Source organism: Gallus gallus, chromosome 1 (genome assembly GCF_016699485.2).
Source record: "Gallus gallus isolate bGalGal1 chromosome 1, bGalGal1.mat.broiler.GRCg7b, whole genome shotgun sequence".
Classification (NCBI taxonomy): domain Eukaryota; kingdom Metazoa; phylum Chordata; class Aves; order Galliformes; family Phasianidae; genus Gallus; species Gallus gallus.
In genome coordinates this window covers 160,893,109-160,920,239 of record NC_052532.1, presented here as the reverse complement: position 1 = coordinate 160,920,239, position 27,131 = coordinate 160,893,109, and the positions used below count along the sequence as shown (strand labels likewise).

General features: G+C 35.1%; 1 long non-coding RNA gene across 1 annotated transcript; it reads left to right on the top strand.

Moving 5' to 3' along the window:
* The first annotated feature begins 527 nt into the window (after positions 1-527).
* LOC112531554 lies at positions 528-25,394 on the top strand. Its single transcript, XR_003073394.3, has 4 exons — positions 528-580; positions 2,376-2,451; positions 19,669-19,711; positions 22,040-25,394. It is a non-coding gene; the product is annotated as an uncharacterized LOC112531554 (long non-coding RNA).
* The last annotated feature ends 1,737 nt before the right edge of the window (positions 25,395-27,131 follow it).

Genomic DNA, 27,131 nt, shown 5'->3' with positions numbered 1-27,131 from the left:
TAATTTTTGGATTATAAATATGGCCAGACTCTGAATTTACTTAGTCTTATGGATGTAGACCTATGTAAATAGTTGGAGTTAGGGTTAATGTTAGGGTTAGGGTTAGTGTTACATCCAGTATAATAGGTACTTCTTCCATCTTAACCTATCTGGAAATGTGAGTTTTACTGTGTCTACTATTGATATCTTAGCATATTTCTGTATGCAATGTCTTTTATTTTATTTAACACATATTACAAGAAGAAAAGTAAACAAATCTAGCTCATCAAAGATCTGAGTCACCATACTGAAACAGATAAGCAGGATTTTGCAGCTATTTCTTTACACATTCTGGAAAGTTACTTAATGTCATGGTTTTATGATTTTGGGTTACTGGTATTTCACATCATAACATCACATATTGCACTGGAAGTTAAAGTGTTAATGTTCTAGTTCCGGGCACCAGTCTGGAAGAGAAGAACTACATACCCCAGGGGGCTTTGCGATCAGAGAGGAGATATAAACCCTGGCAAAGTCACCTGATGTCCCTTCCTCTTCCCTCAGCTCTCGTCTGGACCACACGCATCGCCTCAGCACTACTGTAAGGCCTACAGGTTTCAGACACTCTCTCATTATATTTGATTTATTTGCTTCAATTCTAATTACACTGTATTATAGTGTGTTATCTTGCATTCCGATAGTGTATTTTGTAAATAAGTTTGTTTCTCCTCAGATTGTTGCCACTGTTTTTAATTGTTTTGGGGTCCCCTGTTTCCTCTTTCTGGAGGCGTGGATTTTGTGAAATCTGTCTGCCCCACTAGTCACAGAACCAGGCTGAACCAGCCCATAAACTGTTAACACTTACATAATGTTATAATTTCTCTAGGCCACAGATGTTCACCCCCAATCACTCTTAAGAAGAACACAAATAGAAATACAAATACTGTTAGAAATGTCTACAACATCAGCCTGTGTATAAATCATTTTCAGAATCTAAGTTCAAAATTCACTGAAGAAAAAATGGCTACAGAAGATCATGGTAAATTTGGGGTTAAAATGTGCTCTTGAATATCTAGGCTGTAGTTTCACTGACCTAAACGTCATTTCCTTAGCATTCATCAGCTTTATTGACTTTAATAAAGAAATTCCTCACTCCTTCTCTGGAAAAAAAAAATATATATATATATATATATTATTCATGTGAAGTGCGTGGTATTTATCAATATCTTTCAGAGTAGATGCTACTTTAATAATCTGTTGGTAGGTTTGCTTTTGTTCCAGAAAACAAATGTAAACAGTTTCTTAGACTCAGGCCTCTGGATTTGTCAGTAGAGGCTAATATAATGGTACAGAACATTATATTTAAGTCAGGCAAGGAAAGACCAAGCTAGCCAGAAACTGTAGAGACAAGACTACATTTAAGATAAATCCAAAGGTAAAAAAAAAAGATATAAGGAATAAATATGTCAATTGCCTTAAAAAGCATCTCATTTCAAAACTATCTAACTAACTAAATAATCAAGCCAAAGATGTATGTTAGATAAATACGAGACAAATAACAATAGATAAATTAAGGCAACTTTTAGTGCAAATGCAGGGCAAAATAAAAAAGTTAAGAGAATCTTAATTCTGAAGTCAGAAGCATTTGAGGAGTCTACTCTGTTGCTACAAGGAATATTTGTGCAAAAGTACACTCCAACCAACAGAATACTTGAATAGCTTCGGAAGAGTTCTGTTGTTGTTATTGCTATTGTTTTTGTTTTGTTTTGTTTTGAATAAGAACTGTTAATTTGGTAATTGATTTAATTTTAAATACTCAAAAATAATTTCATATCAGAAGTGGGGTTTTATAATTCACACAAATAAATGTTACCAAGGAGATGAGTCAAGGATATTGAGAGTGTTTTATATTAAAAATTTAATTTGCTGAAAAATGAAAATCATCTTTAATTATGGATTATGGCCAATGGCTCTATTTATATCAATTACATAAAAGATCAAAAAATAATTTTATATCTGGTGATCCTACTTTCATGTATTTAAAACATTTCCTCAGAATTCATCAATAAGATATTTGTTTATTACAACAGATAATATCATGATTACTCAAAAACTTTTTATCAAAAATAAAGAAATGCAATGTATTCTGAAGTTTATACACTTTATTGCAAGGACTATCATAAAAACAAAATAAAAGAAAATACAAGGCATTTTCAAGTCAGTGAATTTCAATCAATTTAATTAATTCCCAATTAACTACTTTTGATCACTGATTCTGGGACTGAAAAATAAATAAATGAATAAACAAACTATCATGGTTTTATGATTTTTGTTTATTGGTATACCACATCATAACATCATGTAGTGCACTGGGAGTTAAAGTGTTAATGCTTCAGTTCCAGGCACCTGTCCAGAAGAGAAGAAATACATACCCCAGGGGGCTTTGCGGTCAGAGGGAAGATATTACCCCTGGTAAGGTCACCTGATGTCTCTTTTCCCTCAACTCTCCTCCCTGCTGCTTGACCTGACTGTGTGTCTCACCTCGGTGAGGTGAGGCCTCCAGTTCTCACTCTTTCTCTCATTATATTTGATTTATTTGCTTCAATTCTAATTATATTGTATTATAGTGTGTTATTTTGCATTCCAATATCACGTTTAGTAAATTAGTTTGTTTCTCCTCAGATTGTTGCCACTTTTTAAAATTATTTTGGGGTCCCCTGTTTCCCTTTTCTGGAGGCACAGGTTTTTTGAAATCCCTCTGTTTCACTAGTCACAGAACTGGGCCAAAGCAGCCTGTGAACCATTGACACAGACAAACGAATAAATACTTACAAATGTTTAAACAAAAAAGAAAAAAAAAAAAAAGTAGAAAAAAAGCTTCTGGTTTTTACATTTCTTCCGTATGTTATTCTTGATTCCTCTGGCAAGGTGATAGGTAACTCAGGAGATAGGAGTACTGTATGATGTTAATTCTACTGACTTGCTCTGGTAGGAGTTCCTCCACCAGCTGCAGTCCCTTTGCAGTCACACCCCTTCCTCAGCTTCTTCTCTGTCCCTTCTTGAGCTGGTTCATTTTAGTCCTGCTTTGTTTGAATCGCCTATTTTGTTTATTTTAATGTCTCTCCTTCTCTGGTATATGTGCCTGTGTATCTCCTCCTGCATAATTGTGCATATATCTCTAGAATAATAAAATCTGAATGAATATTTACTAAAATAAATTCATATTTTTTAAAATTGTAAATAAGAATGGAACATCATGAAATATCTGGACATCAGTCCAAACATACATAAATTTAACTGCATACTGAGATCATCCTTAAGCCTAGGGAAATCCATGTCCTAAGTAATTTGAAAGTTTATTGTGGACAGGTTTCAAGAATTGGCACAGGAATCAGAGGAGCATGGACAGTCGCCAAGCAGTAATGCTAATGAGGACACAGAGTAGATATCAGCCTGGAGGACAAATGTCATGACATTTGTGAAAAGAACATCACATCACAATGATGTGCTTAAAATCACACATTTTATAAATATGAAAGAGAAGATAGAAGGTTAAATAATGTAAATAAGAAAACAGTAGGCTGATCCTAGATAAGTCTTGTTCAAAACAATAAATGATAATGCAAGATTTTTCTGTATATTGGACTTATTTATCTATTTACCTGACCTTTTAAACCATGAGTACTGATTTGGTGGTTTTGATGGCCTCAGCTAAGATTCCAGAAGGACAAATTCGAAGAATAATATTCATTGACTGGGTAGCCAGTAACTGCTTTGAAAACTAGGAGTACTGAAAGTGCTTAAAATTTCTAATTGTAACATTCTGCTTTCTTGTAATTAGGATATTCATAAATTTTACTCTTTGAATACTCTTTTTTTTTTTTTTTATTCCAAATTGCTAAACATATATTATATATATATATATATATATAGTTATTATTATTAAGAACAATATTTAAACTTTTTTAGTTAGTAACAGGCCAACTGTGCTATCTCTAATAGCCCAAAACTTTCTCCTTGGTGTTGTACAACATTCCTACTCAAACGGGAAAAATGCCTTCTGAGTTTTTAAACTGATATTTTTCTCAGTATGACTACTATTTTTTCATATATACACTTAGCCTCAATTTAAGCCTTTCTTTTGTCAGATCATATCTAGAAAATATTTTCTCTGTGGATTAAATACATTACAAATATAGTTCTACTGAACTGTGAACAGAGGAGAAAGCATGCTATCAGCAATTGCCTCAAGCAAAGTTCTGTCACAAACTCCAAAGCTTTGCTGCACTCAGAAATGGTGGAAAGCATAAGGCAAAGAGTGAAGGCTGGGTATTAAAGGCAGCAGCCAAGTCCCCTGCTGGTATCTATGCTAGTCAGCAGAACAGAAAATGACAAGATGTTAGAGGAATGCATTCTGTAACTTTTCAAAAGGAGCCAGAGCAATTGTTTTCACATATGTTCCTCAGCTCCCCCAAGGATTTACTCATTGCCTGGGATGTGAAATGATCACTGTTCTCTCCCAGCATTGGTCCTACTTGTAAAAAACTAACTAAATTTCAGGGGTAAGAGAGAAAAAAGAACTTCCTTCTGAAGTGCCTCATACCGGTTTGCTATGCACTTTAACACTCTCTCCAGAGCTGCCAGTCACACACTTGCAGCATAAAATGGATTTTACACAGAATTCCTGAAGTAGCTGTCTGACAGATTTCATTCACTGAAAAAAAAAAAAAAGAAAGAAAAAAAAAGAAAACAAACAAACAAAAAACTATGGCATTTCCTGCTCTCTTTCAAGTTTTCAGACTGTGGATAAAGCACCAAACTGCTTCACATGAGGACAAAAGATTCTCTGCAAGTAATTCAGTAACAGATGGTAGAAAGGCAAAGAAAGAACATGGCATACCATCTGACACAGTAAACTTAGATTAAAACAGCTAGTTCAGATAAAAGTTTTCCATTGGTACTAATAAGACTAGATGTAATATGGAATTTGTGTCCTTCCACAGTAATTGGTATTATTTTCCCTTTAGAAGTACATAATACGTAGCTTGCCTGTACTTATGTGTCATTCTACCCTTAAAATATTTTTAAGGACCAAATACATGCAATAGGGAAGTTAATGTTTTAGTGGGCTAATAAAAAATGCAAAAATCCGTTATTATTATTAATCTGAATACAAGGACATAAACAAATTAATACACATATTACTACACAAACTCCTTAAGATCTTTTTTCTGTAATATCATATGCAATTTTCTAGTGTGTCTCTGTGCCAGTTTGCAAATTTAGATGATTTTTTCCTGATCAACACTTTAATTATTACTATGTTTATGTATTTACATGTAAGGGAATCAGTTATTTTAACATCTGGCGAATTCAAAACCCCGAAACATGGCATTATAGTGATTTTATTATGAAAATTATCCTATAAACAGGACTTGGCTGGATGGATGCAATTGAAGATGCCATCACTGAAATCTGGTGGGATGATTCCCATGACCAGAAATTGGCTATCAACAGCAACAAGTTGTTCAGAAATAAAAGATAAGGAAGGAAGAGAGGAAGGATTGTCCTCCACACCAAGAAAAGGAATATAGTGTGAAGAGCTGCCCCTGAAGAATGACCACAAGGAAGCTGAAAGCTTATGAGTGAGAGCTGGAATCTAAGGAAACAAAGGGAGCCTTGTGATTGGTGTCTACTATAGGCCACCTGATCAAGCAGAGCCTCCAGCTACAGGAGGAGTATTCACAGGCTCTCATCCTGCTTGGGGACTTCAACCACCCTGACATCTGCTGGAAAAGTAAGACAATGAGCTGTAGTCAATCCAGGAGGCTTCTGGAATTTATTGAGAGTAACTTATCAAGCCAAGTAATACAGAGCCTCACCAAGGTAGATGAAATACCAGACCTCACTAACACATGCAAACTAATTGGAGGATATCTGGGATGTAGTGGCCATGCAGTGGTGGAGTTCACACCCCCGAGGGATATGGGACAGACAAAGTGTAAAATCAAAATGCTGAATTTTAAAAAAGACAACTTCCATTTATTCAGGGACTCAGTCAATAAACTCGAATGAGAAACTGTCCTCAAGATCAAGGGTGTGAAGCAGAGCTGGCAAATCTTTAAGTAAGCTCTCCTTAGGGCACAAGAGCTCTCCATCTCCAGGTGTAGGAAGTCAGGAAAGGAAGGCATCAGACTGGCATGGCTGAATCAGGACCTGATGGTCAAAGGGGAGTGCAAGAAGAAGCTGCACTGGAAATGGAAGCAGGGACAGGTACCTTGTGGGGGAGTATGGGGATGCTGCTAGGCTGTGTAGGGATGGGGTCAAGAAGGGCAAGGCCCAGCTGAAACTGTACTTCACAAGGGCTGCTAAGAAGAATAAGAAAGGTTTCTACAAGTACATCAACCAGTAAAGGAAAGTCCAAGATGGTGCGCTCCCCCTAGTAAGCCACATAGACATGCTGGTAAAAAACAGGAGAGGAGGAGGCTGAGGTACTCAACAACTTTTTTGCCTTAGTCTTCACTATCAACTGCTCTTCACTCAGCACTTGAGTGGAGGGATCGTAAGATGTGATCTAGTGGAGCAGTATTCCTCCCACTGTAAGCAAATATCAGATTTGTGACGACTTGAGGAACTTGAATATTTGTAGGCCTATTGGTCTGGACAAGATGCATCCCAAGGTCATGAAGCAGTTGACTGATGTTGTTGTCAAGCTACTTTACCAAGGGCATGTCCTGTCTGACCAGCCTGGTGGCCTTCTATAAGTGCATAACTGCATAAATGGACAAGGGAAGAACCTCTTGGTGTTCAATAAATCCAAGTGCAAGGTTTTGCATCTGGGTCAGAGCAACCCCCACTATCAATGCAAAGTAGGAGATGAAAGGATAGAGCACAGCCCTGTTGAAAAGATCTTTCAGAGTAACGATGGTAAGCTGGACATGGGCCAGGAATGTGCCTCGTAGCCCAGAAAGCCAGTTATATTTTGGGCTGCCTCAAAAGAAGTATGGCCAGCAAGTTGGAAGAAGTGATCCTTCCCCACTATTCTGCTCTGGTGAGTCCTCACCTGGTGTAATGTGTCCAGGTGGAGAGACAAGGACCTGCTGAAGAATGTCCAGAGGAGGGCCACAGAAATGCTTCCAAGGGTTGGAACAGCTCCCTTGTGAGGGCAGACTGAGTGAGTTTGGCTGTTCAGTCTGGAGAAGGGAAGGCTCTGGGGAGACCTGATTGTGGCCCTTCAGAAAGAAGGGGACAGACTCTTCAGCAGGACCTGTTGTGACAGGACAATTATTTCTAACTAAAGAAAAGGAGATTTAGATTGGATATAAGGAACAAGTTTTTTATAATAAGGGTAGTGAGACACTAGAAATAGTTGCCCAAAGAGGTGGTGGATGCCCCCTCTCCCAGGGCCATTCAAGGACATTCAGGCTTTATGGGACTCTCAGCAACCTGATCTAGCTATAGATGTCTCTGTTCATTGAAGGGAAGTTGGACTAGATGACCTTTGGAGGTTCCTTAACTCAAACAATTCTATGATTCTGTGATGAAAATGTAGACCAGTGACAAGTGGCATTCCTTGGTGGTTGATATTGTCATCAGCACTAGTTAACATCTTGGTCAATTATATGAACTGTAGGATTGAATGTACCCTTCACAAGTTTACATATGACATTGAACTGTGGTGTAGTTGACATACTGAACGGAAGATATACCCCCCCACAGAGACTGTGATAGAATCAAGATGTAGGCCAAAACATTCAAAACATGAAGTATAACAAGACCAAGTGTAAGGTTCTGCACCTGAATTAGAATCTAGTTCAATCCCCAGTGGCCCGAAGCGAGGTCAGCTACAGCAGTTTGCCTATAGTTACCTGAAGATAGCTTCAGAGTATCTCCAAGCATGGAAATACTACAGCTTTCCTGGGCAACTTGTTCCAGTGTTTGACCAACCTCACATAGAAGAAGTCCTTACTTAGATTTAATAGCATTTATTTTCTGTGTTTTTTGTCTTATTCAATGGATTGCCAACACATCAGAATGCTAAGCAACTGCTGACTAACATGGACATTAATGTGGGACTCAAATACTCCCTTCCATTCATGTTTCCCTTTTTTCTTTTTGTTTCCTTTCTTTTTTTTTTCCTCTTATGGAAAGTATTTATGTACAAACACAACTATGTTTTCTTCTATATCTCATTACCGGGACTCTTAAGATTTCAGCCATTCTATATCATATATTTTAATAGAAAATGGAAATTACTTTCCCGATGGTTCTGGGTCTCTTAAATACTAATGGCAGTTCATTAGCGGAAATGTCTTATTAATATCACCTATTAGCATAATTAGTAAGAAACAGAGAGAGTATTGGAAAGAATGATGTTCAACATACCTCTATATTTTCATAAATCAAGAAGAATATAGACCATATTAAATTGATTTGTTTTTTAAAAAGTTAATTTCCATCATGATTAAGTAAGAGGTGCAATCTTTAGTCAATACAATACCAAGTCAAGAAAGTAAATCCATTTTCTTTTGAAGATGTGTCAGACACCTAAAATGGAGCTCAGAACAACCACCACAAGAAATCAAGGGAATTCTAAGCTTAGCCAACAGGAAATACTGGGGTGGGATCAGGTTTTGGGTGGGGGGTACAGTTACCTTTATGACAATGTTTCATATTTCAAGTATGAGCTATTGAGCACCATGTATTTTGTTTTCTTTCAAATCATATGACAGTCTAGAACAAATTTCTCACATATTCTGGACAATACAGATGTGCTTTAATATTTTCATAAATCAGCCAAATACTTTCTTCCCAGGTTTGTAGATTTTTCAAAACTTCACAAGTGATTTACTGATGTGTAACATTCCTTCTTCAACTACTTACTGATTAAAACCAAGCTACTTTTTTTTTTTTCTTTTTTTTTTTTTTTTTTTCCCTAGAGTAGTCCTATCAAAATAAAGTCATGAAAAAATAGTTTTTAACTTTGGAATAAGTACTTTTTTTAGTACGTTAATATGCGTGTTAGAAAATATAAATGTGGTTTTACTCCTTCATTGTAGTGACTCAGGGAATTAAGTGATCCTTAATTTGTTTGCAATCCAATATCTTTGGGGTGTAGTTAGGAATATATGTATTGTCATGGTTTTATGATTTTTGGTTATTGGTATTCCACATCATAACATCATGTAGTGCAATGCGTGTTAAAGAGTTAATGCTCCAGTTCTGGGCACCTGTCCAGAGGAGAAGAAGAACTACATGTCCCAGGGGGCTTTGCATTCAGAGAGGAGATACAAAGTCTGGCAAGGTCACCTGATGTCCCTTTTTCCTTTGGCTCTCCTCCCTGCTGCTTGACCTGACCGCGCAAATCTCATCTCAGCGTTATGATGAGGCCCTCAGTTCTCAGACACTCTTTCTCTCATTATATTTGATTTATTAGCTTCAATTCTAATTATATTTTATTACAGCGTGTTATCTTGCATTCCAATACCATATTTAGTAAATCAGTTTGTTTCTCCTCAGATTGTTGCCACTGTTTTTAATGATTTTGGGGTCCCCTGTTTCCCCTTTCTGGAGGCGCGGAATTGTGAAGTCCTTCCACCCTGCTAGTCACGGAACCAGGCCAAACCAGTCTGTAAACTGTCGACATGTATACAACCATTTTCAGATCTGCTTTGTGTCACTGGGAAATTAGCTACAATGCAAACAAGCCTGTTAGTTATTTTATCCCATTTATACGTTTAAGTCACTCAGAGGTATTTCGTATATCTACGATGAGCATTGTGGGGAAACAAATATTCTATATAAGAGACTTTGTTCTCTGAACCAAGCATCTGGCATAGATGAACCATCTCTCAGCAAGTTAATGCAACAACTATAGTCTATTAGTTCTGTTACTCCTCTGGGCAAAATTGCAGTGAGTATTGGCATCAATGTGCTTGCAAACAGGAACATCTGTTTGAATCATAAGACACTTGTTGATGGAGCTTAGCAGCAAAACAGTGTTTAGTTTGTCTCAAGAATACAGGAAGTCACTTTTAGGAGCAGGGGCTAGAAATTACACCTCCAATGCATTTTTCTTAGCACACTTATACATCTTTTATTAAGATATGAAATTCAGTACATTTACAATAATGTGTAATTTAGATTTATATTGTGTTCATAGATACTTTATTTTTTTTAATGCAATTCATATTCTTTTCAAATATACAAACTTCCTTTTTTTTTTTTTTTTTTTTTTTTAATTATTATTATTACTATACTATCACCATGAAAGTTTGTTTCTATTTCTTTGTGATTCTGGTGCTTTTTAAATATTCCTCCAGCAAATATTTATTAATACTACTCGATTCTTATAAGCAGTATTGTCACTCACTATGCAAATACCCAAAGACATACAAATTGAGCCTTATTTATTTTTCACATAAAGTAATTCATATTTACAATACCTCTGTGTATTAAGTCTCACATCAGTGAAGGAAAAAGAACTTGATCTAGAAGACATCTAGCCATTTGAGTGCATGGGAAATCAAATGGAACAGAGACATACCAACTGGTACCAAACATGTCTAGATACCGGTTTCCATGATTGATGAAAGAATACTATTTTCTCCTAATGATACATTTGAGGGTATATTTTTCCATGTTTTTCAGCTAAGTAGCATATTAAAGTATGATGGATATTTTGAAAAAACACCTGTTGAGGATGTGAAGTAACAAGATTTGAAGATCCTCAAATAGGTTTTGACCATACATTTTCCCAAATCCCCAAAAGAATGAAAAACTTCTTAAATACTCAGGAGATGTATAATTTCCTGATGAGATGTCTCATGTTATACTCACTGATGTCTGCTACTGAAACTACAAGTATGTTTCCAGCTGTAGAAAGATGAAAAAAAATAAAAATAATAACATAAAAGTATTTTGAAAATAAATGTAGTATTTCTCCTTCCCCACCTTCCCTCTTTCCTTCTCCTTATTGTAATCTGTAACATCAACTTTTCACGTTTGTCAAAACCTGAAAGGTGTGAAACTATTAATTTTACTTCACACAAATATATACATATATAATGTCGTGTTTTTCATAGTGTAATGAGCTTATGCTTTTATTAGGTGAAAAATTTCTACTTGTATTAGCATTGATAGGATGATATTTTATGGCTTAATGTAGACAAAATCCATAAACAGAAATATTCCTTATTTCCCAAAAGATCATAGAATCATAGAATTGAAGAATAGTTTTTGTTGGAGGAGACCTTTGAGATCATCCAGTTCCAACCCCCCAGCTGTGGGCAAGGACACCTCCCTCTAGACCAGTTTGCTCAAAGCCCCATCCAGCCTGGCCTTGAATGCTTTCAGAGAGGAGGCATTCATGTCACTGGAAAACTTGTTCCAATGTCTAACTATCCTCACAGTAAATAATATCTTCCTAATATCTAGTCTAAATCTCCCCTCTTCCAGTTTAAAACCAGTTCCTCTCATGCTGTTGCTACCTACCCTTCTAAAAACTATCTCCCCAGCTTTCCTGTCGGCCCCCTCCACATATTGGAAGGCTGCTATAAGGTGTCCTCAGAGCCTTCTTGTCTTCAGGCTGAAGAGCCCTGGATGTCTCAGCCTGTCCTCATAGGGGAGGTGCTCCAGCCCTCTGATCATCTTCATGGCCTTCCTCTGGGTCTGCTTCAACAGCTTCACATCCTTCTTGTGCTGGGGGCTCCAAAACTGGTTGCAATACTCCAGGTGGGTCTCATAAGAGTAGAGTAGGGGGGCAGAAACACCTCCTTATTCTGCTGGTCACACTTCTCTTTATGCAACCTAGGATACATTTGGCCTTCCGGGCTGCAAGTGTACATTGCCAGCTCATGTTGAATCCCCCAAATCATTCTCCTCAGGGCTGCTCTCCAGACATTCTCCACCCAACCTGTATCTAGGCTTGAGATTTCCCCAACCCAGATGCAAGATCTTGCATTTGGCCTGGTTGAACTTCATGAGGTTCTCATGGGCCCACCTCTCAAGCCTGTCAAGGTCTATTTGGATATCATCCCTCTAGCATGTCAACTGCACCACTCAGCTTGATATCACCTGCAAACTTCCTGGGGTGCAGTCGATCCCACCATCCATGTAATCTACAAAGATGTTAAATAACTCTAGTCCCAGCACCAATCCCTGAGGAACACAACTGATCACAGGTCTCAACTTGGACATTGAGCTGTTGACTGGAAGTCTCTGAGTGTGATCTTCCAGCCAGTTCATTATCCATTGAGTAATTCATCCATTAAATCCATCTCTTCTCCAGTTTGGAAACCAGGATGTCATGTGGGACAGGAAGATGACATCATTTGCTCTTCCTTTGTCCACTGGCACTATAACTCCATCATGAAAGGTTTGTCAGGCATGACTTGCCCTTGGTGAAGCCATGTTGATTACCACTAATCATTTCATCTTTGTTTTTCATGTGCCTTAGCAGAGCCTTCAGGAGGATCTACTCTTTGATCTTGCCAGGAACAGAGGCGAGACTGTGTGGCCTGTAGTTCTCTGGATCTTCTTTTTTTCCCTTCTTGAAAATGAAATTTCTTTCTTGAAATTTCCCCTTTTCCAATCAGTAGGAACTTCATGAGACTACTATGACCTTTCAATTACAATGGATAATGGCTTGACAACTTCATCTGCCAGTTTCCTCAGAACCTGTGGATGTATCTCATCCACATGAGGACTTGTGCACTTTCATGTTTGGAATATACCTCCCACAATTGTTATTACACTGGTAAATAAATAAAAAGAGTAATTTCCAAATTAGAAAATTCTCTTTTAAGAATGGCAGAATTCTATTACATATAGATCAGGCATACATTTGTCCATCAAACTTGAATACCATTAGAAAGGTGGTTTTTTGTCTCTTAATAAAGGAAAAAATAAAACTTAAAATATTATTAAATAAGAATGAACACTTTATCTATAATATTCAGCCCTTTTCCTCATGTGAATGACTATATAAATGGGTGCAAATTCATTTGGAATAAATATATATGTCCTATTAAGAGGTAAATTGGTTTTATATTTAGGTTCTACAAATTCAATCTCTTTGCATCTGAGCATAAATATTATTAGTAATATATTTTGTTTCTGAATTATGAAAGTTTGGATTTAAAACTGTGGATTTCCTAGCATTGTCTTCTTATTTTGTGTTATTCATGCTTTTCTGATGCTTTCTCCAGTTACTTTAAACATAAAATCATGAAGTGAATATAATTTCTCTGAAGTCAAGAAAGTCATTGTTACCAAAAGATATTTTCTTTGTAATTATTATTAAAAACTATATGCTTGTTTAGCTGAAAAATAACAGTTCTGTGATGCATGTTTATTTCCCTCTTGTCCTGGAAAGACATGAAATTATACTAAAACAAACTCCAGTAATCCTACTAGATCTTCAGCCTCCTTACAAGAATCACAGTTCTGTGAGACTTTGCTGATATCCTCCTTATCATCATCTAGATCTTGAGGCAATAGTATGACCTGAGGTAAAGTGTGAAGGAATTTCTATTTAAATATCTGACATGAGTAATGATAGAAGCTGCTGCTCCAGCCTTGTCATTAATTCTACTTCTTATATGAATTTTCATATCACAGGCAACTCCTTGGAGTGTCCAAGGTTTCACTGATCTTTTAAGTAATTTATCAGTTACTTCCAATGCTTTGTGAGAGGTATGCAGAAAGATTTGTAAATTTGTGATTAGTGCTGCATTACAATAAGAAATGCAAGCTTCTTTAAATGATTACTAGTTAGTTACCTTAGACAGAGTCAAATAAACCAGCTAATTATGTTACTTGTTTCAGTTCCATTAACATACCAAAGAAACAGCAAATCTTATGTTAAGAACATTTGCTTATACATGTCATAAAATAATTGAGTCATATAATTGTTTGAGTTGGAACTGATCTTTAAAGGTCATTCTTGTTTCACTATGAAAGTTTTCTTCCAAATAGCCACAACTTTCTACAACATCTGTGCTAAATGGGATTGTAATTTGTAATCCTTTTGAGCATTAAACAGTGACAAAGCTCCTTTTTTTTCTCTTTCCTTTCAAAGTATTAATCTTACGTCAATGGGAGCAGAAGGATTCAAATTAATTTTTCAAACAGCCTTTGCAAATAATTAGAATTATTTTTTTCACACTGAGTTCAAATCTTTAAGAAAGCGAATTTTCTATGTAACTTTCCTAATTTGGATTGGGTGTGTGGGTGATTGGTTATGGTTGTTTGGATGTTGTTCTTTTACATCCTGAATACTGAATAAGGGTTCAGAATACATAATCAAAACATATTTTGTTAGTCAGAAAAGGAGAAACACCAACTACCAATACATATATAAATCTGAAAATATTTTTCTTATATTTTCTCATTTTTACATAAAGAAATATAAGCAAAACACATTTGGAAAATGTTACAGGTCAGTGGCATCTCCGTAATACAATCCTTATTTGTCTAAATATTCAGGTAGTCTCCAGTGTGAAGACAGTAGTAGGAGAAATACATAGAATGATGTCATTAGACCAACCTCAATACCAAGAAAAACTGTTCTGATCTGAAACTGTGAAGTCATTCAGATGGATAAGTGTACTGTGTTCAAGATGGCTGACACTATCTTTGCAATCTTTTCAAAACAAGCATTTATGAATCAGCTAGATTAATCTATAATAAAATTTTTAAAATTCCTTTAAAATTTTACTGGTCAGGCTGAGCTTGTTCCATAACTAGCAATTCTGTATTGCTTCACTATTGAGGTTTCACACTAGCTCTCATGGTGGTTTTTCCCATATCTGAAGAAGTCTTTCTTCAGCAGAACACATTTTTTAATTTCTAAAGCAGTCTTTCTGTTGACCATACACCATACTGACAAAACAGAATTTAACATCTCATATGTACATTAAACTTAATGATTGTTTGGATCTGGCTTTTTTCTTTTCATGGAAGGAAAATGAAACTCAAACTTTCCAGCATTGTAATTGGGATGTCTTAGGCTGTAACTTTTCCTACAGAGGCACTTTTTTTTTTTTTTTTTTTTTTTTTTTTTTTTTTTTGTATGTGTGTGTTTATGGAGTTGCCTATATAAACGCCAGATAAACACTGAGGTATTTAGATCAGCCTACACTGGCCTACACTGGTGACAGAGCAATTACACTGCCAAAATCTCTGCTCTTCAAACTTAGGCACTGCAGCAGAAAAGTAGGAACATGTGATTTACTCACTTAGGTAAATGGTGTTATCAACAGGTAATGTGGATATTAACATGTAAGCAAGCTTAAAAATATATTTTGGTTTTGTAAATTTTGTTAACCTTTGTTAACAAAAGACTGTATGTATCAACCAAGCCCTGGACTTTTCTGCTTGTTTTGTTTTTGTTTTTTTCTGTATCTAAAGATTTCTAACCCAATCTATCACAAAGTGTTAATCTCAGTGCAAAAAATAAGTGAATCTCTTAAATCCCATACTGCAATTTTACAATTTTTCACACAGGACAGTGCCTGATATCTGGAACACATGCAAAGTCATTTGTTTGTCAGATACTGTAGACATATCAGCATGTGTCAGTCTGTATCAGAGGCCTACAGGTTTTTTGAATCATGATAAAAGGAGATTTGTGGAACAGCCATATTTTACGTAATCCTTTTTAATTGCATGTTAAGAAAGCTTGTGGTCTGCAAGTGCAATATTATCGACAACACCAAAAAGTAAGACCTTTAAAAGCATTTATACCTAAGGTAGAGACTACAATTAATTTTAGCTATGTTTCAGTGTTGATTTGCTTTCTGTTTTAAAATATATTGAGTGAGAATATGCAGTAGTCAATAGCATATACTTTCCCCTCTTCAGTTTGTTTGTATTATGGGCGTAAGATCTCAGCCATGTAATATGCAGCTGCGAATATTGAGTTTCACTATGCTAGAAATCTTAATTCAGCCTCAGTTTCATTGTTGGTTTGTCTTATCAAAATGCTCTTCAGCAAGCTGAGCTGACGAGATAAAGCAGAATGGAATATTTGTAATCACTGACCAAGTACATAAACACAGAACAAAAGTAAATAACTGTCATACCCAAATTAACATGCACTTCCCTAAAGAACCACTATTCATAAACATTTAATTAATTCAATAAATGTGTGACTGAATATATTCAATAGAGGAGACTGCTTGGATATTTTGTCATGGTGAAAGATGGGGATGGGTGGTCATTGCAAAGGAAGCACTTTTGAAAATTTCTAAATATGCTTTGAAATTACTAGAATTTTAGCTCTTAAATCACATAAATATTGGGTGTTCTTTTTTTTGTTTTGTTTTAATGAAGACTAAACTGTTTAATAACATTTCTGCTCAATCTGTGCTTTACTAGCATCTAAGCATGTTTTGTGTTACTGAATCTTGACAGAGCAAATGCTACATGGAAAGCTAATGATGGTATGGTCATTGATTTATATCAGTGCAGTATTGCAGAATATTTTAAACAACTTTTTGGTTTATTATTTTTTTTTTCTTCTTTTGTTTTTCTTGCTATACCTGAAGAATCATGCAAGTTGTTCTTTAACTTAAATGAGGCACAGCATTACACATATGGTCAATGGTATTTTAACATTGATTTAAGCATGAGTATAACTGATTCCTGTATTACTGATAAAGCAGGAATTATTAATTAAAGTATTACTTATTAAAAGTTTACTGTTTTTAAGAATGAAAAATAAATATTTAATTTCACACATTTAGAGTTTTATAAAGTAATGTTTGCTAAGTTGGCTCCCCTGCAGCACCTGCACCTCCACTTTCATGCTTTTATAGTAGTAAAGAGTTTGCAGAGTCAGACTGAATTTTGAATAATTTAGGAAAGTTAAGCTTTGATATCAGGAAAGATTTCTATTTTTATTTCTATTCTATCATGTTTAAATTACTATAGAGGAAGAACTTCTAAGTATAAGAAGATATCTCAGATTGAACTAACATGAACAATTCATAACCTCAAGAAAAATATCATCTTAGGATAAATATGTGGCCTCTCATTAAAAAAAAAAAAAAAAAAAAAAAAAAAAACAGATGTGAGCACACTTTTTGGAAAAAATACAGTGATACAGTGAGGAGAATTCATTACGATGAAGTATGGATACTTACAAACATGCTAGAGAATTCAGCTCTGTGCTTAAGTTCTTTCACAGGTGAAGAAAATCTTGAATACTCCAGGAGAAATATGTAATTGTCAAATTGCTCTAGAACTTACTAAATATGCTAAGAAGTATAACTTTAGAGTCCTTTTATTTCTACTGAATTTGTTATTTCTGTTGCCACATTCATTTTACAGCTATAAAGTAATTTTGGTGGGTTTCCTATGTATGTATGCTACTAGTAGTACTAGTAGTATGAGATACTACTTTGATAAGCTTTCCAGTATATACATAGATACAGATAGACAAATGAATCAGAGAACCAGAGAATGGTTTGGTTTGGAAGGGACCTCTAAGATCATCTAGTTACAACTCCCCTGATATAGACAGGGAAACCTCCCTCTAGACCAAGTTGTTCGAAGTACCATCCACCACTCTCACAGTAAATAATTTCTTCCTAGTATACAGTCAAAAACTACCCCCTCTAAAACAATTTCCTATCATCCTGATCCTACATGCCCTTCTAAAAAGTCCCTCCCCAGCTTTCCTGTAGGCTTTCTTCAGGTACTGGAAGGCTGCTATAAGGTGTCCTCAGAGCCTTCTCTTCTCTAGGCACAAAACCACAGCTCTCTCAGCCTGTCCTCATAGGGGAGGTACTCCAGCCCTCTGAATATCTTCAAAGTCCTCCTCTGAACCTCCTCCAACAGCTCCATGTCCTTCTTGTGTTGGGGGCTCCAAAACTGCTTGCAGTACTCCAGGTGGGTTCTCAGGAGAACAGAATAGAGGGGCAGAGTCACCTCACTTGACCTGCTGGTCACAATGGTTACATTCAGTGGAAACTTCACCAGACTTCCACAACCTTTCAGATATGATGGACAGTGGCTTTGCAACTTAATCCACTAGTTCCTTCAGATCCTGTGGACGGATTTCTTCTGGTCCCATGGACTTGTTCACCTTCCGGTTCTTTAGACAGTCCTGAACCTGATCTTCACTTACAGAGGCTGATCTGCCTTCTCCAAGTTCTTACCTTTGCTTTCTGGAGCTTGATCTGTGTGGCTAGAGCCCTTATCAGTGAAGACTGGGGCAAAGTCATTAAGCACATCAGCTTTCTCCATATCCCTCAAGACCAGGTCTCCAGTTTCCTTCCTGAGAGGGTCCACATCTTCCTTGTCCCTCCTTTTATCACTGAAGTATCTGTAGAATTTCTTCTTGGTCCCTTTTATGTCCTCGGTTAGATTTAATTCTGTCAGGGTTTTAGCTTTCCTAACCTGATTCCTGGCTGCTCTGACGACATCTTTTTAGTACTCCTGGGTAACCCATTCCTGCTTCCACTCCTTATAGACTTTCTTTTGGGGCTTAATTAAGTCCAGGAGCTCCTTGTTGATCCACAGAGGCCTCCTGGCATTCTTTCCTGCCTTCCTTTTTTTTTCTGGATGCACTGCTTCTGGGCTTGGAGGAGATGGTCCTTGAATACTGACCATTGAATGTTAAATAGTTTAATTTTTTATTAATCAAAATGTAAAGATTAGAGACTTCCTGAAATTTAACAATAAGTTTATAACTCTGTATTAAACATATTTGCTAAGCATGCAAAAAGAATTTTTTCCTAGCACTCTTATTTATTTGTACTTGTCAGTGAAACTACCCACAGCTGATACAGCTGATCAGATACTTCACTCCACATAGAACCTCTGATGATCTTATGTATTTTCATATATCCCAGACAGATCTTCCACAAAACAAACAAGTAAATTAAAACAAACAAACAAACAAAACAAGCAAACAAAAAACCATTATATTCCCATTCTTCATACTTAAATCTGTTCTGAATTTTTTAGTCAATGAGCCCTGTCCTATGTGAATTCTTTCACTGTTGGGTGTGTACATGAACCATTCACTCCAGTAAGGGTGACCTAGGAAGTCTGGAAAAGAAAAAAAAAATCTATCTATTCAAAAACAATGGGAAGTACATAAGTAAGTGATGCTTCTCTGGAGAACTTATTCCAGTGCTCCATCACTCATACAGTAAAGAAATGCATCCTGATGTTCAGATGGAACCTCTTGTTGATTTTGTGCCCACTGTTTTTTGCCCTGTCACTGGGCACCACTGAAAAGAGCATGGTTTCATAATTTTGCACCCTTCCTTCAGTTATTTATGAACATTTTATGAATTTATGAATCTCCTCCAGCCTGAACAGGTCTAGCTCTCTTAGCATATCCTCAGAGGAGAGATGGTCCATTAACCTGCTGATTTTGCTGGCCCTTGGTTTGACTTCTGGGAAGGATGTCCTCTCTTGACATGATGGTAATGTTTTTCCTGGTGCAGACAAGAGTAACATTAGACTTCTTAGGAGCAAGGACATATTGCTGACTCATATTCAAGTGGCAAGTAGAAGATTATCATAATATACGCAGCTGCTCAGAGAAAGACTAATGCTGTAAAGTATATATTTTTTCAAAATGGTTATACATATTTTTATAATTATATTATTGTTACTTTCTCGTGGAGGCGGAAGGGAAACACTTTAAAATGTAATAATTTGTCTTTTCAGACAAAAAGATTATTGAAGCTACCTAAGTGAAGTTCAGAAATTGGTGAGTTGAACTTAGAGATTTCTCATAAACTACACCCGGAAAGGCTATTTTACTTAAGAAATAATGTATAGCAATTTAACTTATTTTAATTTTTCTGTAAAATGTGCATAACTTCTTTCTCTAAGTATCTGATACCCAGTGATTAAGATAATTAGAAAGTTGATTTACTACAATTTGTTACTCTGATGAGATATTATGTATTGTACCCTCCCCTTACCTACATATATTTTACTTCTGGAATAACTTTTGTGTATGTATACATATATATATACATAGATAGATACATACATACACACAGACACTCAGTATACACTTCTTTGGTTTTTTTTGTTTGTTTTTTTTTGTTCCAGTACAAACTAAGGTCTGCTTCAAAGGTAATGCTTCCTGTCTTATTATGTTGGCCCATTATGTCAGAGGAAGATGCTGGTTGTATTGCAGTATAGGTTGAATCTTCTCACCAATATTCTGTTAAACTTTGTTGCTGTGTGACAGATAGCAGCATAAGGGCAGTCTGACAAAATGGAATCTGATACAGTAGTGCATGTGAAGCAAACGTTTGTAATTCCTCCATGTGCAAAAAATTGCACGCACTGATGTTCATTGATGAATTTCCTGAATGTTTATGGAGACCAAACAGTGCATGTGAGCACAGCGAGGCAATGGGTGGTGTTTCAGCAGTGGTAATAGAGACAGTGGGTCATCTCTACTGATGCAGATTTTTACAACCATGGCATGCAGGCCTTTGTTCATCACTGGAAAAAATATGTAGCTAATGGTTGTGACTGTGCTGAAAAATGGTCTGTAGCTGAGAATTTACTCTATCAAATAGTGTTATTATACTTTTTCTCTTGTCATTTTTGCAATTTATTTTCACACTAGAAGGCATTATTTTTGGAGCAAACCATATATAATATAGTAGCAGTGTAATGGGTTAACTTAGTTTAATTTGATTCTTTTATCAATTAAATCCATCAATTATAAGTATGCTTATACCTGCATCAATGTATAAAAATGACTCTTTAAAATTAATGTTACTTCCTAATGCATACTCAGATGGTAGCTATCGTCTGTTTACTAATTTCATTAATGAGGTGACACACACTGGCTCACTATGGGGAATTTTTACAATATTTTTGAATTATTCATTGAGTCTTAGACTTATTTTCTGCTTCGTGGTGTGTGGTAGACACTACAATAACAAAAGTCTGAAGGTAATTACTGGTTCTAAATTACTTCAGTTGAGCTTTCTCTGCAACTTTATACACTAATTTCTCAAAAACAAACAAAAAACAAACATTCCACAGAATCTGTTTGAAGAGGGAAAAGAAAACCACAACAATTTCTGAGAAATTTAAACATTTTTTGTTTGTTTCTCTTGGATAAACACTATGGGTTAGACTTGGAATAGTTGCCCTGGTTTCAGCTGGGATACAGTTATCTTTCTTCCTAGCAGCTGGTATGGTGTTGTATTTTGGAATTAGGATAAAAATGTTGATAACACACTTATCTTTCAATTATTGCTGAGCAGCAGCTACACTAAGTCAAAAGCTTTTCAGCTTCTCAAGCTGTCCTGTCAGTGAGGAGGCTAAAAGCGCACAGGAAGGTGAGAGGGGACAGAACCAGAACAACTGACACAGACTGGCCACAGATGAGATCATAATGTACAGTAAAACTAGGGAGAAGTTGGTCAGGAAAGTTACCACTGGTGTGGATACAGCTGAGCACTGATCAAAAGATGGTGACCTATTCACAGTTGTGACAAATGCATCTGGAAAACTCTAAGCTCTAAGTAAGTGCCAACAAACTTGTTTACAAATCCTTTTGAGCTTTCAATTTATTAGTGATATGTAAACAACCAGGAGGAAACTTTCCTCTGGCAGAACAAAAGCATGTAGAAAATTCACAAATTACAAATTCCTAAATACAGATAGAAAGCTGACCTTTCCACAAGCAGAATGTATTTGTTCCTTTTGTGGCTAAACAAGAAGCTTCTGAGAAATAGTGAGGAAACTATTTCTACTCTTCAACTCATATAATGCTGTTAGGTATATGCTTGATAAAAAGGATGGAATTTAATCAGATGGTATGTATAATTTAAGAAGAAAACATGAAGATTAGGTAGACTCAGCACAGATTTACAGTCTAAAGTCTCTGTGAATGAGTTTCTGTACATATGATCTTAATGATTTTATATTATGTTGATAAATGTGCATCTTTCTGAATGTATCATTTTGCTCAATTATTACGTGGATATGAGATTTATTTTAAAACTTAAAATATTGTGCAGATGTTTTGATCAAATGATAGCCTCAAATGTTAATCTTCCAGATAATCAACAGTTTCCTGTGACTAGCCATGAAACCCCTGCAATGGAAAAAATCTCAGTGGAGATGGGCCAGCACAATGTGCCCATGAAGCTCAGAGAATAAAACAGAGTGTGACTGACCAGAGCTGTTGCAAAGAAGATAATTTCACCTTAACACAAAAGGGATTGAGTTACAGTTATTAAGAACAGCTATGTCAGTTGGGTATAACAACCGACTATACTGCAGCTGAGTGAATCAACTGGTAATGTAAATATTTATTCCAGAGTTTGTTAAAAGACTGTGGATGTCCCCCTCACTTAGCCAGATTAGTATGGGATAAGTGAATACACGTCTTAGACTAACAAAGTATAAAAAACTGGAGAAAAAAATAATAAGAAGAAGAAAGAGCAATGAGTTTAAGCTGGCTTTAAGCCATGCATTCCTTCCCAGCAACTGGAGATGCTCAGTACATGGTAAGAACATTACAGACACTAGAAACAGGAGTCATGTTGGTATTATGATTGAATTACATATTCCAATTTCTAGATTTTTATAAATGTAACTTACATTTGTACTGTGATTTCACAATTTTCATTTTGTATTACTCTGCTAAAGCAAAAATCCCATGTAAAATCACATATATTCAAATAAGTAAGTTAGATATTAAACGTTACACCATACATACATGGAATATTTAAATAACTTTGTCATAGAATATTGAATTTTTATTTATTTATTTATTTATTATTTTTGTTTTGATTGAATATCCTGTGATTTATTTTGGCTTTAAGAATAACAGATAAAATCTTTCTGGAGGAAAAAGACTGGAATTATTTCTCCAGGAGTGCATCTAATATGTTGATGTTGCAGATAAGTATTCAGCTCAAAGAAGCAGACTGGAGCTAATCTAAAGTGAAACCATAGAAATATTTCTTTTGGAGCAATAGGTTCTACAACTAAGTGCTCCTTTGTTTCCTGAAGTCTTGTCTTTTCATCCCAAAATGCTGAAATAATTTTGAGGGGAATTTATCCTTACTGCTAATAGAAATAATTAATAATAATAATAATAATAATAAAAGCCTGAAGAGATTATTATTATTGTCAAGTCAGATATGCATAACAGGCTGAAGAAGTGCCTGAATTAGAAGTAATGTTTTTATTCTAAAAAAGAATTCAAATGAAGATAATTTGATCTTGATTTCAGTACATTTTTCTATGTTGAGAAATAATATTTTCATTTCTTTTCATCTATTCTTGTGGTGCTCCTAAGTGCTTTTAAATTATCATATCTAACAATCATTGACATACATCAGTATTTGATTGTGGTCCTCTATTAACTACTACAGGGTTTTTATTAGCAGAAAAAAAAAGGGTAAAAGATGATACACAATGACACTGTACTCACATCAGCTGATTAAGTCAATGACTTTCTAAATCACAGTATTTAAAACATTGGACTTTAAATATTTACAAAAACTATTTAGGAACATTAGTCCTGCTTCTGCAAGTAAATGAAAATACCTTCATTAGAATCATAAGTATTAGTCATAAGAGTCATAAGTATTAGTTGCTACACATTTGGGATCTCCAAATAACAGATTGATCAGTATTTTGCTTCTCAGAGAGAGGAATTCCTTCATGCACAAAAGCTGTTCTGCTTCATTTAGTAGTTAATGAAAACAAAAACAGTTCCAGTCAAAACTATTTTCTTGTTTCTTACCTATTCTTTCAGAAAAGGGTAGTAGAATTCATGTAATCTCATTTTCCTCTATTTTATGTGTAGCTTTACCATAATTTCATTATCTGGACTGCTCCCATGATGAATAAAGAAAGATCAGTGAAGGTGTCCTATATCACGAAGAAGCTGTTGAAGCTATTTTTTTTCCCTTAAAGTTAATTTGGTTTACATATTTATAAATATTTGTCCTTACTTCTAGGTACGTAGATAAATTCTGTCCCTGATATAAGCACCTTTAGCTGCAAGAAACACAGAGAGTAGGTAGTTTTTATGTAGAAACTTATTTTTCCTGGAAGAAGCTGAGAGTTCTGTTAGGATCTCTGCTACCTACATTTGATTACAGACAAAAGTGGTTACATAAATTCAGTGATTAGATGACTATCAAAGTACATAAGCAAATGCAATATAATATTCTTTAATAGGAAGGATTTGTGGTCAGGCGGAGAAGTATCAGCTGAAAATTTTATATGATAGATCTTGCAATAAAGACAGTAAAACACTCTCAAAAAAACAACAAGCCACCAATGAAAAAGATGCTAGTTTAATGGTACCAATAATAGCAAGGAAACAGAGCTAGCGCAGAACCTAGGAGAGAAGTTTAGCAAAATGTCGGGCCTGCACAAATTCTTTGTAACAACATACGGCTCCATTACTTCACTTTTCAGGCAGCCTAAGCACACCAGGGCTAGAGGTAGAGAGGCTCACAGTACTTCCTCAGGCAACAGCTGGTGATGCTAGAAAAGGCATTATTTTAGACAACAGGAACCAAGTCTCATGCATGTCAAGACATCTGGAGGTTCTGTAAAATGCTCAGAATATGCTCAGTAGACAGACACAAACTGCAGATTCTAGAGGTAGATTCTTGAGATAGAATGTCTTGTAGATGGTTTGATCTCTGCGTCGTAGATAAGAAGAATGTGTGGGGAGAACCAAACAGTGTAATGATTCCTAATGTTTTGTTGTTGTTGTTGTTGTTGTTTTCTTTCTGTTCATAGTACCTGTAAGGAAACTGTTGCCAACTGAAATATGCAGAATTAAATTCAATTTATCCGACGATGATTTTTTAAAATAAATAACTTCTCATTTCATCATTCCATTACAATTTACATATTTTATTTTAACAATTTGTAAATTGCTAAATTTATAATTTGAAATTGTTAAATTGGTGAGGGGGGTGGCTCCATAAATAAATTAAAAATCAAATAAACAAAAAAATTAAAACAAACAGAAACCCCCACACATATCCTCCCCCTTTTTTTTTCCTCTATTGCAACAAGACCTTCAGCTACTTAATTCATTACAGTATCAGTCTTTTCACCTCTCTGTTTAAACTTTCAAACAGTAAAATTAAATCCAAAAACATTTTAAATTTTTTAAGTAAATCACATATCTAAGCAAAAATGAAAATGCAAAATGGATCATTATGTTTGTCTTGAAATATTTGTCTGAAGAAAAAGGCTGTTTTAATAATGCTGTTATTTTCTCAGAGGGAATTTCCATTTTACTTTTTCCCTTTCTCTTTTCCTTAGAGGAAGATAAGCACAGAGATATTTTTTATAGAATATTATTAATTAAAATGATTTCTCTTTGATCTTCTGTAATATGAAGAGAAATAAATTCACTGCCCTTTGTACTCAAATATATTTTTTCTTCTGTTCCATTCTGATACCAGTTTCTGTTTTAGTGATAACTGAAAGACTAAGTCTCGATGCTTGTATGATTCAGTGTTATATAACGGTGCTAAAAATTTGCAGTTCACGAAGTATAACAACATGAATAAATTTCACTTACAATATTATAAAAAAACTCTGTATTTTACATACATATATATATGTATATATTTTAGATTTACAGATACTACTAGATTTACAGCATTTTACTGACTAATACAAGTATTAAGAAGCAGGAAAACAGGAGAGCAGTCAATATGAGTATTTTCCTGCAGTATGGTAAATCATAATGAAGAATATTTAATAGCTGTATTTACTGGAGCATAGAAGTACTATGAAATTTCTTGCTCTTATTTTATGAAGCATTAAACTGTTCAAAATAACTATTCCTTCTAAATGTCACCCATAAATCAAGTCAGGTCAATCACAGTGAAGTGATGGATATCCACCCATCTAAGGAATTTGATCATAAGACACAAGCTAATACAGTGACAAGGCAGAGATAAATGCTTGCATTCAGACTAGCATCCCAAGGTCAGAGTGGTTATGCATATCAATGAGGAATTTCAACCAACGCTCTAAGAATATTAATCTAGAAATGTATGTAGCAAACTGAAGAAGAAATTGAATTTTAATGAAGTTAATCTATTTTGATTGTCTAAGAAAATGCTGTAAACTAATCAAACAGATATTGGAATTAGTTCTTACACAGGATCTGTTCTTTGAAAGTAACAACCTTGCCTTGGATTTTAATGCTGTTTTTTATTTTTTTATTTCTCATGTATTTATTTTTACAAGCCTTTTTAAGGCTAAACAGGTTTATTTAGCATTTTTATTTGTAGAAGTTAAAAACAGGAGATAGTAAGAGATACATTTCAGGAACACAACAATTAATGTTACAATAGCTCATCAACATCCTAAAAATCCTACCTGTTTTCCATATTTATGATATAGAGTATTTTGTTCAGGTACATGAGACACTGAAAAAATCATTATTGCAATTAAAATATATATATATCAGAAAACTAGGAGAACATATACTGAAAACTTACTTAGGAAACTAGTATTTGAGTGTGTATGAATGTAGTAGCTGTTTTAACAAAATGCTCAACAATGCATGTGTATCTATCTGAAATCCTGGTCAAGACCATTGGGCACATTCTTGCTCTGGTGTGATTTATTGTGTTTTATTTTTGTATTTATTTACTTAATCAGCACTCTTCCAGTTTGTTTCTATACATTCTATGAATTAAAGTAGGAAAAAAGATTGAAGCCATAAGTAATTCATTCAGCCTACAGTAATTCTTAAGAAAATTGATTTTGTGAACTATGCTATTATAGATCATTTAAAATCTATATATTCATAACTGAAAATTACTGGATTAACAAGATTTGGGTTCTGATGTTTCTGTAAAAAATATTGAATAAAAATACCATTTTTAAAATGTTTAAGTAATAGATGATAAAGATAAAACACGTTGGTTGCCCTGAAAGTAATGCCTCCTATTTCTTTCTATGGAAATAATAAAGAGCACAATAAAACTGTTTGAAGGAGTAAATTCTCAGCTATAAAAGACTAGTTTTAAATACAGCCACCACCATATCTATAGATTTTAACCAGCAATGAATAAGATCCTGCATGCCATGCTTGTAAAAATCTGCATGGTTGTCCAGAATGTTGTCTTTCACATCATGGTCATCACTGC